A 13,854-nucleotide genomic window follows, 5' to 3' on the forward strand; every position below is an offset into this window, starting at 1 on the left:
TCTCACTAAGTTGTTGGATTTGAAGATGAAATGAAGAAATTTCTCTTTTGTTCTTCCCCTCTCTCTCTCTCGGCTCCTTGGCAGAAATGTGAAGAGAAATGGAGCTTAGTTGCCTTATAATAAAGCAAGAGGATTAGGACTAATGGTGTCCACAAATTGGGCAAACACTTGGACTAATCTTGGCCACAAAATTTTCTCTTTCTTTCCCCTTGCATATGAACCAAAATTTTGGTCAAGCTTGCTGCCAAGAGAGAAGATATTTTGCTCAAGTTCAATAAATTTGTTTGGTAAGCAAAAATGGTGGTCAAGTGGTGCGTTCAAACGGTAGTACGCGGGACCCGCCGGTTCGCGCCGTTTTTCTTAAAACTCACGTACTAGGGTTTTTACTTCCCATTCACTAACCTTATATCATTGCTACTACTCACATATTATTTCTCACTTAAAAGTCACTTTTAATCACCCAATTTGGTCCTTGCTCCGTACCGAATATTCATCCGGCGGAAAATCGCGAAAACCCTAATTTTGCTCCAAACTTGAAACCGAAGAATAAAACCCTACTTTCTAGATTCATTTGCGCTTATTATGGAATAATTGGATAGTAGGGCTTTAATAAATGATAATTTTCAACTAAAAGGAAATTTTTTAAGAAAACGTGAGGAATTTTTCCAATTCCAGTAATTAAAATTAGGGTTTCAATTAAAATAGGAGAGATTCAGGAAAACCGGTTAGTCACAAGTAAACTAGGGTTTTTGACTAAAAATTTAGGGTTTCTAGTCTTTTAAAACAAAATAAGGTTTTAAATCAAACCCCAAAGAAATACACTTTAATATTTTCTTCACAAACAACCTCCTAATATTCGGGATGTTACAGAAACGGTGGGTCTTACACCCTCATCCGATAATCGTAGTGAAATTGGTGCCATTACCGCAAAATAAGGACAAAACTGTTTTTTTTTCAGGGCCAAAGCTAATGCCATTTCTTGAATTTCTGGTTACTCATGATGCTTGTATATGCATATGAAATCCTATTGGGGTTGTGATTGGCATTGCTTTATGACTCGTTATCGAGTCTCATTGTGTTTGTTTGCATGTTCTAGGGCGTGACGGTAGTTCACGACGTACTTGTGACGACGGTGCATGAAACACCACCTACTTGATTGGTGAGTTCACTACTCACTTGAATGCTTACAATGTGGCTTTGCTATATGTGATTGTGATGCCTTGAGGGCTTATTTGGATATTGGAATTGATTAAGGTGAGGGTGTACTTGACCGCCCTCACCCCTTTTGATAGTATTACTGATTGTTTACCGTTTCACTGTATTACTGAACTTGATATATGAGTTATTGAATTCCATTTCATGGAAACCTAATTTGGTGTCGTTTGGACGAATATCCAACGGCCTTACTGTATTACTGAGCTCAACCCCGTCGGTAGTCACTTGAATCGAGCCGGCGAGGGCTTGGTCGTGAAAATTGACGTGCCACGGGGACTGTACTGGGGAATCTTGTAGTAATGAGACTCTCGATTCCGGTAAACTCGAGTATTACCAAAAGTTACTGATTGGAGTGCGGGCCCGGTTGGGGTATGTTGGGTGGAAGGAATGGAAGTAAAGTGAGGTCTACGGTTTGGTACTTTTAACATTGACGGAGGGTCAATGAGGTTGGATCAAGAATATAAGCGAGGAAATGGGCTCTTGAGAGCCACCCGTATCCTTTCACTGATTTGATTTACTTCTTATTTGCATACTTGAACTGAACTGTTACGCTTATGTGACTTTAGATGCTTATGTGGTAGTAACTCACTGGGCTTAAGCTCATTCCGTTCCATTTTTTTTCCTTACAGGAAAATGACCACTTTTGGAAAAGATTGTGTTAGTTGGTTGTCAAGTAGAGCTCATGTAAATGTATCTTTTGAATAGCTCTTTGAATGAAACCCTAAGGTGTATTGGGTTCATTTTCTTTTGATTGGCAAACCGAACATGTATATTTATGATGAATGGTTTTTGTGGCATGTCATTTGGTTGTAAATGTTGAATTTCAATGGATGTATATGTTGGATTAATGTATGGTTGAACTCCGGATTCTGACGTGTCCGGCATTGTTCATCAACGGCGTGTTTTTTTTTTATTTATTCTGTGATTTTGACTTGTTTGAGTGCGTGGGTATGTTCTGGACCGTATTAGATCGACGTAAATTGATCCGTAGTCCTGGCGAGAGCTGGGCAGGCAGTCCGCTAACCCCTTTGGTTCGCCTTAGGGGAAGGTGGGGCTGTCACAGAATTGGCCTTGTCTTAAAACATGAAAGTTGTAGATATTGATGTTTTAAAGGTGCCTGTAAAATTTCAGGTCAATTGGAGTAGTGTAGAATGAGATAAGCCAAAATTACTATTGCTGTTCTGGTTTTACCCGATTTGGAGAATTGCGCCTGTAATTAGTTGTTTTGGCTGGAATTGTTTCCGAATTAGTTGTTGAGGCCTTCTGATGAAATTTAGCCCTGTTTCTTAGCTTTCAGCTGGTTTTGGAATTTCTGGATTTGGACTTGTAGAGCCTGAGTTATGATGTTTCCGCTAGAATGCGTTTTGGTGAACCTGGTTTACGTTTTTGATATAGTATCTTGCATTTTGGACCTGTTTGCACTCAAAACTGGGTTGAGTGACCTTGTGTGATGTTGTAGCCCTGTCTTTTAGCTTCGAGATGGTGGATCTTGCACCCTCATCCGATAATCGTAGTGAAATTGGTGTCATTACCGCAAAATGATGACAAAACTGTTTTTTTTTCAGGGCTCAAGTTAGTTCCATTTCCGGATTTTCTGGTTTCTTATAATGCTTATATATGCTTATGAAACCCTATTGGGGTGGTGATTGGCATTGCTTTATGACTCGTTATCGAGTCTCATTGTATTTGTCTGCGTGTTCTAGGGCGTGACGGTAGTTCACGACGTTCTTTTAACGACGGTGCATGAAACATCACCTACTTGAGTGGTGAGTATACTACTCACTTAAATGTTACAATGTGGCTTTGCTATATGTGAATTGATGCCTTGAAGGCTTATTTGGCTACTGAAATTGATTGAGGTGAGGGTGTACTTGACCGCCCTCACCCCTTGTGGTACCATTCATAACTGTTTACCGTTTTATGGAAATACTGCACTTGATATATGAGATAATGAATTCCTTTCATGGAAAACTGATTTAGTGTCGTTTGGACGATTATCCAACGGCCTTACTGTATTACTGAGCTCAACCCCGTTGGTAGTCAATTGAATTGAGCCGGCGAGGGTTTGGTCGTGAAAATTGACATGCCACGGGGACTGGACTGAGGGATCTTGTAGTAATGAGACTCTTGATTCCGGTATACTCGAGTATTACCAAAAACGACTGATTGGAGTGCGGGCCCGGTTGGGGTATGTTGGTTGGAAGGATGGAAGTAAAGTGATGTCTACGGTTGGTTACTCTTTAACATTGACGGAGGTTCAATGAGGTTGGATCAAGAATGTAAGCGTGGAAATGGGCTCTTGAGAGCCGTCCGTATCCTTTTACCAACTTGTTATATTCCTTATTTGTGTACTTGAAATGAAAGGTTATGCTATATGCTCTTTGTTGCTTATGTGGTAGTAACTCACTGGGCTTAAGCTCATTCCGTTCCATTTGTTTTCCTTACAGGAAAATGACCACTTTTGGAAAAGGTTGTGTTAGATGGTTGTCAAGTTGAGCTCATGTGAATGTATCTTTTGAATAGCTCTTTGAATGAAACCCTAATGTGTATTGGGTTCATTTTCTTTTGATTGGCAAACCGAACATGTATATTCATGATGAGTGGTTTTTGGCATCCCATTTGGTTGTAAATGTTGAATTTCAATGTATGTATATGTTGGATTGATGTTGGGTTGAACTCCGGATTCTGATGTGTCCGGCACTGTTCATCCGCGGCTTCGATTTTCGTTTTTTTTAATTTTATTTTGTGATTTTGACTTGTTTGCGCGCGTGGGTGTGTTCCGGAACGTGGTAGATCGACGTAAACTGATCCACAAGTCCTGACGAGAGCTGGGCAGGCAGTCCGCTAACCCCTTTGGTTCGCCTTAGGGGAAGGTGGGGCTGTCACAAAATAACTTCTAAAACCACCTCTTTAACTCACAAAAGCCACTAATTTAACATCATCAAGAACAAAAGAGAGGTTCCTTAGCTACTCACCTTGTAACTCAAGAGAAGGAACAACTAAGCACCACTTTCTTCCAAACCACTTCCAACAACAACCTCACAAACACTAAACTAAGGGTTTTTATGGAGAAATTTGTAGTTTAAACTATTGATTTGCTAGATTGAGCAAGATTGGAGCAAGAAATTTTGAGAGCTTTTCCTTTCTTTCTTCCTTATGAAGGCCGGCCAAGAGCTTGCAAATTTGGGTGATTTTTGGGTCAATTTTTGTTTTAATTGATAAAGTAGTGAATAATGGTCAAAGGTAAGAATTACTCTCCAAGTGACACTTGTCACCACCATTAATGCACGGCTATCCTCTTGTCCCTCTCACACCAATCCATCTAGTCACCTCTCATTATCTATTAACACCTGTCAAATTAAACCCAGTACATGAAACTTAACCTAATTGTGTGAGGACTCGCAAAATTTACTTATTTAATCTCCTATTTCTAGCTTATTTAATTATTTATTTGGCCTTTTGCTCCGAATATTATTTTCTAAGTTCTTGAGATCTAATTACATGAAAATATAGTTTCATTATATTTTTAAAATGACTTGTTTCAAAAATTAATTTTCGGAAGCTCGTTTTGTAAAAATAGTGAACACGTCTTTGGAAATCTTGATCGATTGAGAGTACAATAGGTTTGAAATATTGGAGACATGTACAATGGACCTAAAATAGGCATTTTAATGTTTAAATACTCAAGTGATGGTTAGTAGTACGGACGTTATAAGAATTTCTCGGAGGTTTCGCGTTATAGCGATAAAATTGACGGTACACGTTTCCACACGCGTGACTTTATTTGAGGGACTTTAGACCCTTATTTCGGGATAATTAAGAGTGAATATTATCTACATGAATATAAGTGCATTAGAGGTTTAGTGCACTAGTGAACCAAACGCGCGAGAAATCGAGCCGAAACGCGCCCAAACGCACCCAAACGCACCCTAGTGAGAGTTGACTTTGGGGATGATTTTTGCACCACACATTGTGTCTTCCTTAAGAAGCTAAATTTAGACCAAACACTCTCTCTCCTAGTCTCTCTCTTGGCCGAATTCTCTGCAGCAAAAACACAACACAAAGTTGCCATTTTCATCCTCAATTCTTGCACAAAAACTTCATGGATTCACACCAAATTTGAACTACACTTAGCTTGTCACGTGGAGAGATCATCTAGCTAGAAAAAGGAGGAATTTCTCACGGTTTCTTGGAGCATCTTGAGGACCGAAATTTCTGGTTTAAAGCAACAAGGAGGTATAACCTCATCCTACACCTTAAGCTTGGTTTATGATGGTAGAAATGCATCCTTAAGCTATTGCATGTGTATGGGTATCTTGATATTGTTGGAAAAATGTGAAAGTGGGCTCTATGGATTCCCACACTTGGGTTGTTGCTGATTTGATGATTGATGGTGGATATATTGTTGGTTTAGTGGTTAAAATGATGGATTAATGGTGTGTAATTGACAGAAATTTCATTGGGTGCAAGAGGCAAAAGTTTCCGATTTTACCCCTGCCTTGTCCGACCACTTTTGTGCAAAATTTTGAAGTTCTAATGGCTTGATTATGTTGTTTACATGTTATTGTGAGTGTGTACAAAATTTCATTGAAAAATAACATGATTTGGTTGGTCAAATGAATTGATTTCGAAAGTTAGCAAATCTGGAAAATGATTCCCGTATTGACCAGGCAGTCATTTTGTATCGGCTATAACTCTTTACTCCGATGTCGAAATCAAGTGCCGTTTGCGGCATTGGAAACTAGACATTTCCAGCTTTCCATTGGTACTAAATTCGCGTTCTGGTTCCACTTGAGTGAGCCACACCATTCGTTTGAAAATCACTGCCCTGTTTCGTTGCTCTCCAGGAGACAGGACAGAAATTTCTTCTTGATGCTCAAAAACGAGCTGGTTGTGGATAGAATTTGGAAATGGTTTCTTCTGAGAAAATTCATCTTTATGAGAGAGCTTTCTAACGCCATCAACCACGCTCAATTCCAAGTTGAATTGAGTGAGTTGTGGCCATATTTCGAAACTGATGCAGTGAGTAAAAATCCTCTTTTGACTAGTTAAATGGCCTAGCTTGATTTGGGACTTGTTGTTTTGGAAAATTTGATGTCCAACATCTACCAAACTTTATATTAGATGTTTCTTGGACTTTGTTTTACAAATAAACCAGATTTGGGTTGGTTGCTTTGGACAAAATATTTAAAAAGGAAAGAAGAGCTAGAAGACAGTTTTACCTTGGGAAATTTCCTGAACTTTGATGGTTTAGTTAACTACCTTCCCGTGTGAATTTTCAAATGAAATTTGGTAGAAGAGTAATCCTCATATGGAGGTTTAATTGTACAAAATTTGGTAATATTCTAAGACCATTTTGATATGCAAATGATGTCACAAAATTCACTCATCGAATCTGGAAAACTTTTGTTTTCTCTTAGCCGAATGGCCAAATCTGATTTGGAGAGTTTTATTTCGAAAATTTGGATGTCAATGGTCTTTAAATTGCTCAGTGAATGTTTATGAACTCCTGGTTTCAATAATGGAGAGATTTGGAACTGATTTCATGGTACAAAAAGTTTGTAAACAAAAGAAAAGTGAGAAGGTAGTTTAGCCTTGAAACTCTTCATAAACTTTGGTTGTTTTAATGACTACCTTACCGTGTGAGTTTTTGTATGAAACTTGGTAGAAATGTTGTTCACATATGGAAGATTTAGTGTACCAAGTTTTATGTATTTCCACTGCCAACTTGATGACCAAATGATATTTCAAATCTAGTTTTAAACCTGGAAAATAGCCCAACAGTCTTAACTTTTTCAGCAACTTGGAGGTACTATATCTTGGTGCTCGAAACTCCGTTTCTCGTTCCACTTGTTTTGTTATACTCTTGGATTGCAACACTAATTGATTTCCAAATTTCAAAGGTTAGTTCAAAACAAGTGAAATTTGCCGAATTTCTAAAGTTGGCCAAAAACCAACTTAAATCTGTCTTGGTAATTCAAGTTACCAACATTGAGCCAAAATTTGAGTGCCTTTCACTTACATTCGTGGAAAAGTGTCTTCTAAGAACTTTTAGTACTTTGAAAGAGGATTCCAACAGTACCAAGTTTTCCAATTTTGGACTTGTGGAGAGTGAAATATGATTTTTCAAATATTACTTGTTAAATCTGGAATTTTTTAACTTAAAGGAAACTAAAGGTTTCAAACCCTCCATTTTCCTTCAATATCATTTGATCGTTTTACATTTGATTTTAAAGATGGAAATCAGATTTGTCTTGTATTTTAAAACCCACTTTTGAACCTCGAGTTACACGAACTCTTAGACTTGCCTCTGCGTTAATTTCTTAGATTGTACTAGTGTACAATTTTCCTCGATAATTAGAATGATTTTGAGTGGTAGTTGATTATTGTTGCTCAGGCACTCGAGGGAATCTCCCAGAGGAACTCGGAGCGGACACCTAAAACGCTTGTTTGAGAACTACTCGCTTGTTTTGACTAGGTGAGTGTTCCATATAGGAATACGTAATTGGAATAAGTCTATGACATGCTTAACCCATGGTCATTAAGTATTTACCACACTCATGCATATTTGAATAATATATACTTGAATTGCTCGACATGAAACACCTGAAGTATGTATATTTGAACTATTGATATGAAATGCTTAAAGAGCATACTTATGTGATTACTTGAAATACTAGATATGAAATGTTTGGAGAGCATATTTACATGATGTGTTTAAATGATTAATTATGCTATGGAAGCATAAGTCGGTTGGAGTGAATCTCCTCGACTCTTACGTGGTGAAAGTGAAAAACGGCCAATGGCGGCCTATTGAAATGACATATGTCTACCAATTAACCGTAATTACTACCGTTAACCGTTTACCGTTTACCGTGTTTACTTACCGTTTTCTAATCTATGTGGTTACTTGCCTACTTGATTATCTGCTTACGTGATCACCAACTTACTTGATTACTTGACCACCTGATTACTTGATTATCATAAATTATATGCTCATATGAAGTGGGCCACGGTTTTAAGGCGAGTGTGTACTTTATCTCACTCGACCTCCAAACATGATAAATTTTTACTTTTGTCGAATTACTTTGTTACCTGTGCATGTTGTAAGCTATAAGCTGAACTTGGGCCCCGCCTCGGTTACTGACCTACTCGAGCCAGGACTGGGCTCGGTCGGGTAGGTTGGAACCCTGGACAACCGTTTCGGTATACTCGAGTATTACCACTGGAGGGATAAGGCGATGGCCAGACCGTACCGTGGGGATCGGAAGTCATAAGGTGCAGATGACCGACAGAGTTCCACTGGAACACCGTATCCTACCGTATATGTTTACCTTGTATCATGATAATTGTTTCATGCTAAAATGTCAACATGAAATCCTGAACTATGCCTGTGATATGCTCCATACCTGTTACCTGACCAATGTACTTATATCATGATACCTGTCTCATGATAAATGTCTCATACCATGATAAATATCTCAAATTACTCGTACAATGATTATCACCTCATGATAACACGCCATTGTGTAACATTGAACCATGCATATGATATGCCCAACTTACTTGATTTATTTGAACTGTTAGAGTGTCTTGGAACCTCACTGGGCTGTGTAGCTCATCCCACGTTGTGGTTTTCTTTTACAGGGTTCGAGACCAAGGGTGCTCGTGAGTAGTACTAGATTGTTTTCTTTTGAAAACTTTAAGTTATATTATAACGGATGGCTATTGTACCCTTTTCCGTTGGGTTGTATTTAAGCTTGGAAGCTGCATAATTGTAAGTGTGAGATATTTGGAGTACTTTAATTATGTATTGAAGTTACTTAAAGTATTTCGAGCTTTTGAATGATGGATTGTAGTGAGTCCTGGCGAGAGCTGGGCAGGCGTCCCGCGGATACCCTTTGGTTCGCCTTAGGGAGAAGTGGGGGCGCTACAAATTGGCCAAATTTTACCAAACTTTCGGCATTAGCGGGTCCCACGCCCGGTATCCACTTCTAAAATCTCATGAACTAACTTATACTAGAAAAATGATTTAAAAACTCTATTTACTCATAAAAATGATTTAGAAACTTTTTCCCTAATAAAGAAATTACAGAAAACGTGCGATTAAATAAAATAAAACCCTAGAAAATAAAAAAATTTACGGGTTCTCACAAATTTCCATAGATCGAACCTAAAACATATTTTTGTGAGTGATTTTTCTCTTCTTTTCTCTTCTTCTTCGATAAATTTTAAAACTAAAAAATGTATAAAATAAAAAATTAAGCGACTAATTAAGCAAGAAAAAAAATAAAACAAAATTAAAAAATTTGGTATCTAAAATGCTAAAGAAATGTTTAAAATAGAATCATGAGATTAATAAGTAAAAAATTGATAATTAAGACAAAAATAAATTAAAACAAAAATAAAAATAAAAATTTTGGTATCTACAGTTTGCCCCTCTTTGTCTGAGTTTCGAAGAAACTCGAGACAAAGACGTAGACACCAAATACTTACCTCCAGTCATTCGTTCGTGGGTCGGGACCTGTAAGCATAAGAAAATTATCGGGACGAGAACCCAAATCTTTATTTGGTCAGTGGGACGAATACCCGATCCTGCTTTCATTTGGTCAGTGGGATGAATACCCGAGCCTACTGTTGATTTGGTTTGGTCAGTGGGATGAATACCCGAGCCTGCCTTCATTTGGGTCAGTGGGATGAATACCCGAGCCTGCTGTAGACACCAAATTTTTGGTGTTTTATTATTTATTATTCGTTTTTTATTTGATCTATTTTTATTCGTCACAATTAGTTTTATTTACTTTTAGTTTTAGTTATTTTAGCCATTTTAGCGTAGAATTTCTCAAAGGAAAAAGAAAAGCGTTCAAAAAAAATATGTTTTAGTTGTTTTAGATTTAGTTTCATTATTTAAAAATGAAAATGAAAAAAAATGATGAAAAATTGAAAAACGAAAAAAAAGGAAAAAGAAGAAAAGAAAAAAGAGGAAAATCTTAGTTTTTTATTTTTTGGTTATTAATTTTGTACAGTTTATTTAAATTTAAGTTTGTTTGAATTATTATTATTTTTATTGTGATTTAAATTAAGTGATTTAAAAAAAAAAGCCGCTCATGCATGCGGCGTATAAAAACATTTGCAGAAAATATGGCAAGGGTATGATCGGATGGCTGGAGGATAGAGTAGAACAAATCTTTCATCCTCACCATTGGGGTGAGGGTTGAGAGTTAGAGGTTCCATATAAAAGGAAAAACACAGCCGAAGGAGAGGACAGAGAGGAATGACGGCCGAAAGATCTACAAAGAGAGAAAACTGAGAAACCAGAAAAAAAAGGGGCTGACGGCTAGAGAAAAGGCTGAGAAAGTGACGGCTAGAATCTGGAATAGAGAAGGAACGGCTGGGGTTTTGGCTAAAGAAAGAAAAACAGAAAGGGCTGAGAGAGGGATAAGAGATGACGGCTGGGAGGTTGAACAAAAAAGAAAAGGAGAGGCACGGCTAAAAATCTGAGGAGGAGCAGCCGCAAGGGAGAGAGTGACTGACGGCAAAGGAAAACAAGAGAGGCGACGGCAGAGGAAAAAAACCGAGAGCTTTGTGAAGAAAGAGTGAAAATAACCGAGGAGAGAGCTGAGTAGAGTTGACGGCTGTGGGGGTTTAGAAACAAAAACCAAAGAGAAAGGGGGGGTTAACGGAAGAAAGGAAAGGAAGAAGGAAGCGGCGGCTGAACAAGAAGAAACGTTGCTGTGTTCCAGAAATTTCTTCACCAGAAATCTGTGGCGTTGAAGTCGACGTCCTCACGCAATTTCTTCGTTTCTGCTTTGTTCACGGGATCCCATAAGGTGTTAAAGGTAATCCCTTTACTTCATATCTTCAAGCAAGCCCAGCAGATTCGAGGTTTATGTAGGTTTGGAATTAGTTTTTGACTCATTCTTGCTGTTTATTCTTGCCGTTTCTGTTTGTTTCTGTTTGTGTGTTCTTTCATTTCTGTTTTCCGCATGACCTTCAATGGTTGTCTCCTGCATTTTTGTGTTGTGTTTGGGAGTTTAATGGATTTGGATGACTAGTTTTCTGGTTTGGTTTGAAGGTCCGAGAGAATGAAATGGTTGCTTCATGGTCCGAGAATGAAATGTTTGGTGTTTTCCTTGCTGCATTTTTTGGTTTCTTCATTGCTAAAATAGATATCTGGAAAATGTGTGTGCATTTGGTGAATAAATGGTGGGTTTAATGAGATGTTTTGACATTTTAACCTACACGAGCTTTGTAGCTGCAAAATTTCTTAGCAAAAACAAAAAGAAGTTGCATTCTCTATTTTGTTTTTCTATTCTGTGATTGCACATCAAGTTTTTCCACCTAAATTGCATGTTTAACCTGTTTTGAGGGAAAGGAAATAGGAGGTTTGGAGTTGAGTTTGTATGTTTAAAGTCTGAAATGTTGAAATCAGGTTCAAATACTTGCTGGAAAAATAAGTAACCAAATTGCCTAACCATTCTTGTATATTTTTCCAGATTTTTTTGCATGATCCCTTTCTAAGTTCTTTTGCTTGATTCGATGGTGGGGGGGTCATGTAGTTCGCTTAACTTAAAGTTGTAGGGTTGGTTTTTGAAAATATCTGCTCAAAGTTGTATGGGAGGCCGAAATCTACATTTGAAAATGAAAGTTGGCAGCTAGCTTTGTGATAGAATTTTTAAATCAGATGTCAAAAGTCTTAGTTGCAGAAGCTTGTTTGTAGCTTTGAATGAAAGCTTGTATGAAATTTTTCCAACAATTGCATTATCTTAAGGTGCTCAGCCATGTTTTGTTTGGAATTGTTTCAAAACTGTGTTTTGCCGAGATTACATGAAAGTTGCAAAGAACTTTGCTACACTTTACATCTAGCTGCTATGTTTAGTTCTTTTAAGAATAGATGTTTGTGGTTGAGTGAGGTTCATAACATGAGTTGAAGGTCTTGCTTTCATTTTCGTTTTGCTGCATTGATAAACATCACTTGGACTGTTCAGTTTTTTGCATGCATGTTGTCCCACCATTGATGTCTAAATTTACAAGTTTCATGATGCAAAGTGGGCAGATTGTATGATAGTTGTGTTTGGATTGTGTGCTGTTTTAATGTTAAGTTGAAAAGCTGGATGATGGAGCTGAATTCTGCACTTGAGGCTAAAGCCTGCAACTAAGAAATGAAGATTGCGGCTGGGCTCTTTGAATTGCAGAGGGCCCTGCTGCATCTTTTGTTTTTCCTTCTTTTGCTGTTTAATTTTTACCCTTGATGGTCAGCTTCAATTTTTGTTTTAATCCTGCAATGAAGTTGCATGTTTAGTCAATGATTGATAGTAGAAATCCTGGCATTTGATGAACATATTTGCATGATAAAATGGAAAGGAATTCATGGCAGAAATGTTGCAAGAAAAGAACACTTCTTCTACGTAGATTGCATGTGAGAACCCTGAAAATAGAAATATAAGCCAGTGCATATTTTGTTGGCATTTCTTTTATTCCCTTATAATTCCGAGCATTACTTTTACTTGTTCGCATTTAAGAACATAAAAATAGGTTCATGTGAAGCAAAATATAATTTTCTTAAGTCATGAAATTTCCTGGTTTCTTTAGATTAAATCTTCGTCCTAAAATAAAATGTTAGAATACTTAAATTCTTTGATTCAAAAATTAAGGACACTTGAATCGATAACCTTACTATCTTAAAACCAATTGCTCGAATTTTAATGATTAATTCCAATAAGTGCTAATGTTAAAGGTTAGACTTATACAACAAGGTCAAACTTGATTTTAATAAGCTAAATTAATAAAGTAAGAATGTTAGGAACCTTAATACTAAATAGTAACCGATAAAAATTCGATACAACGGTTTAAGTATACTAACGTATAATTAGGCCATCAAATCACACTTGGGGACAATTGTTGAATTAAGGTAGAGTTGAGATTTACGAAGAGGTTAGGGGGCAAAGTGAAAGGACCAAAATGCCCTTCGCAATTCACCAAATCCCCACTACACCACAACCATCACCACTCACGGCCAAACAACTCCTTGGACACCATGATCGTCCGCCACTCCAGCTAACCAATCGGCAACTTCTCCACTGCAATACACAAGCTATCCCAACACTCCAGCCCTTCCACCAAGCTGCCCCATACCACCAATCCAAATCCATCACCAACTCCACAAGTAAACCAACTCTTACACTCAATCAACTCCAAAACCCCGGCACTCCTTCATTTCATCTCCACTCCACATATCAGACCACACTCCACCTTCACTTCGCTATTATCGACTGAGTTAGAGAGGGAGAGACCGGGCTTCACTCTGCCATCCGAGAGAGGAGAAAAGAAAGGAAGCCGCACGAGCTGCAACTCTTCCAAGGTTCTGTCTGCAAGCCAGAGTGGAACTAGGAAGAAGCCGTGAGCAAGCTCCATCCCTATCCGCATCAACAACCAGCTGCAACCCAGCTTCACCTTCACCAGTCGTACCCAGAAAACCGGAACCATCAAACCTGTGCGTGAGCCGAGAGAAAATTTCGTAGCTTTCTTATTCGTGAGCTGAGCTATTCTGAGGTAATTTTCTGGACTATTTTGGGTTGATCAGAGGTAGATAGAGTCACGTAGGGGCATGCATGCTTTGGTTGTGTAGTCGGATGAGGA

General features: G+C 38.0%; 1 long non-coding RNA gene across 1 annotated transcript; it reads left to right on the plus strand.

The window, feature by feature from the left end:
- The first annotated feature begins 5,222 nt into the window (after positions 1-5,222).
- LOC140013966 (uncharacterized) lies at positions 5,223-9,144 on the plus strand. The gene is made up of 3 exons (XR_011820813.1): positions 5,223-5,451; positions 7,613-7,693; positions 8,863-9,144. It is a non-coding gene; the product is annotated as an uncharacterized lncRNA (long non-coding RNA).
- The last annotated feature ends 4,710 nt before the right edge of the window (positions 9,145-13,854 follow it).

The sequence above is a fragment of the Coffea arabica genome, chromosome 9c, assembly GCF_036785885.1.
Source record: "Coffea arabica cultivar ET-39 chromosome 9c, Coffea Arabica ET-39 HiFi, whole genome shotgun sequence".
In the NCBI taxonomy this organism is placed as follows: domain Eukaryota; kingdom Viridiplantae; phylum Streptophyta; class Magnoliopsida; order Gentianales; family Rubiaceae; genus Coffea; species Coffea arabica.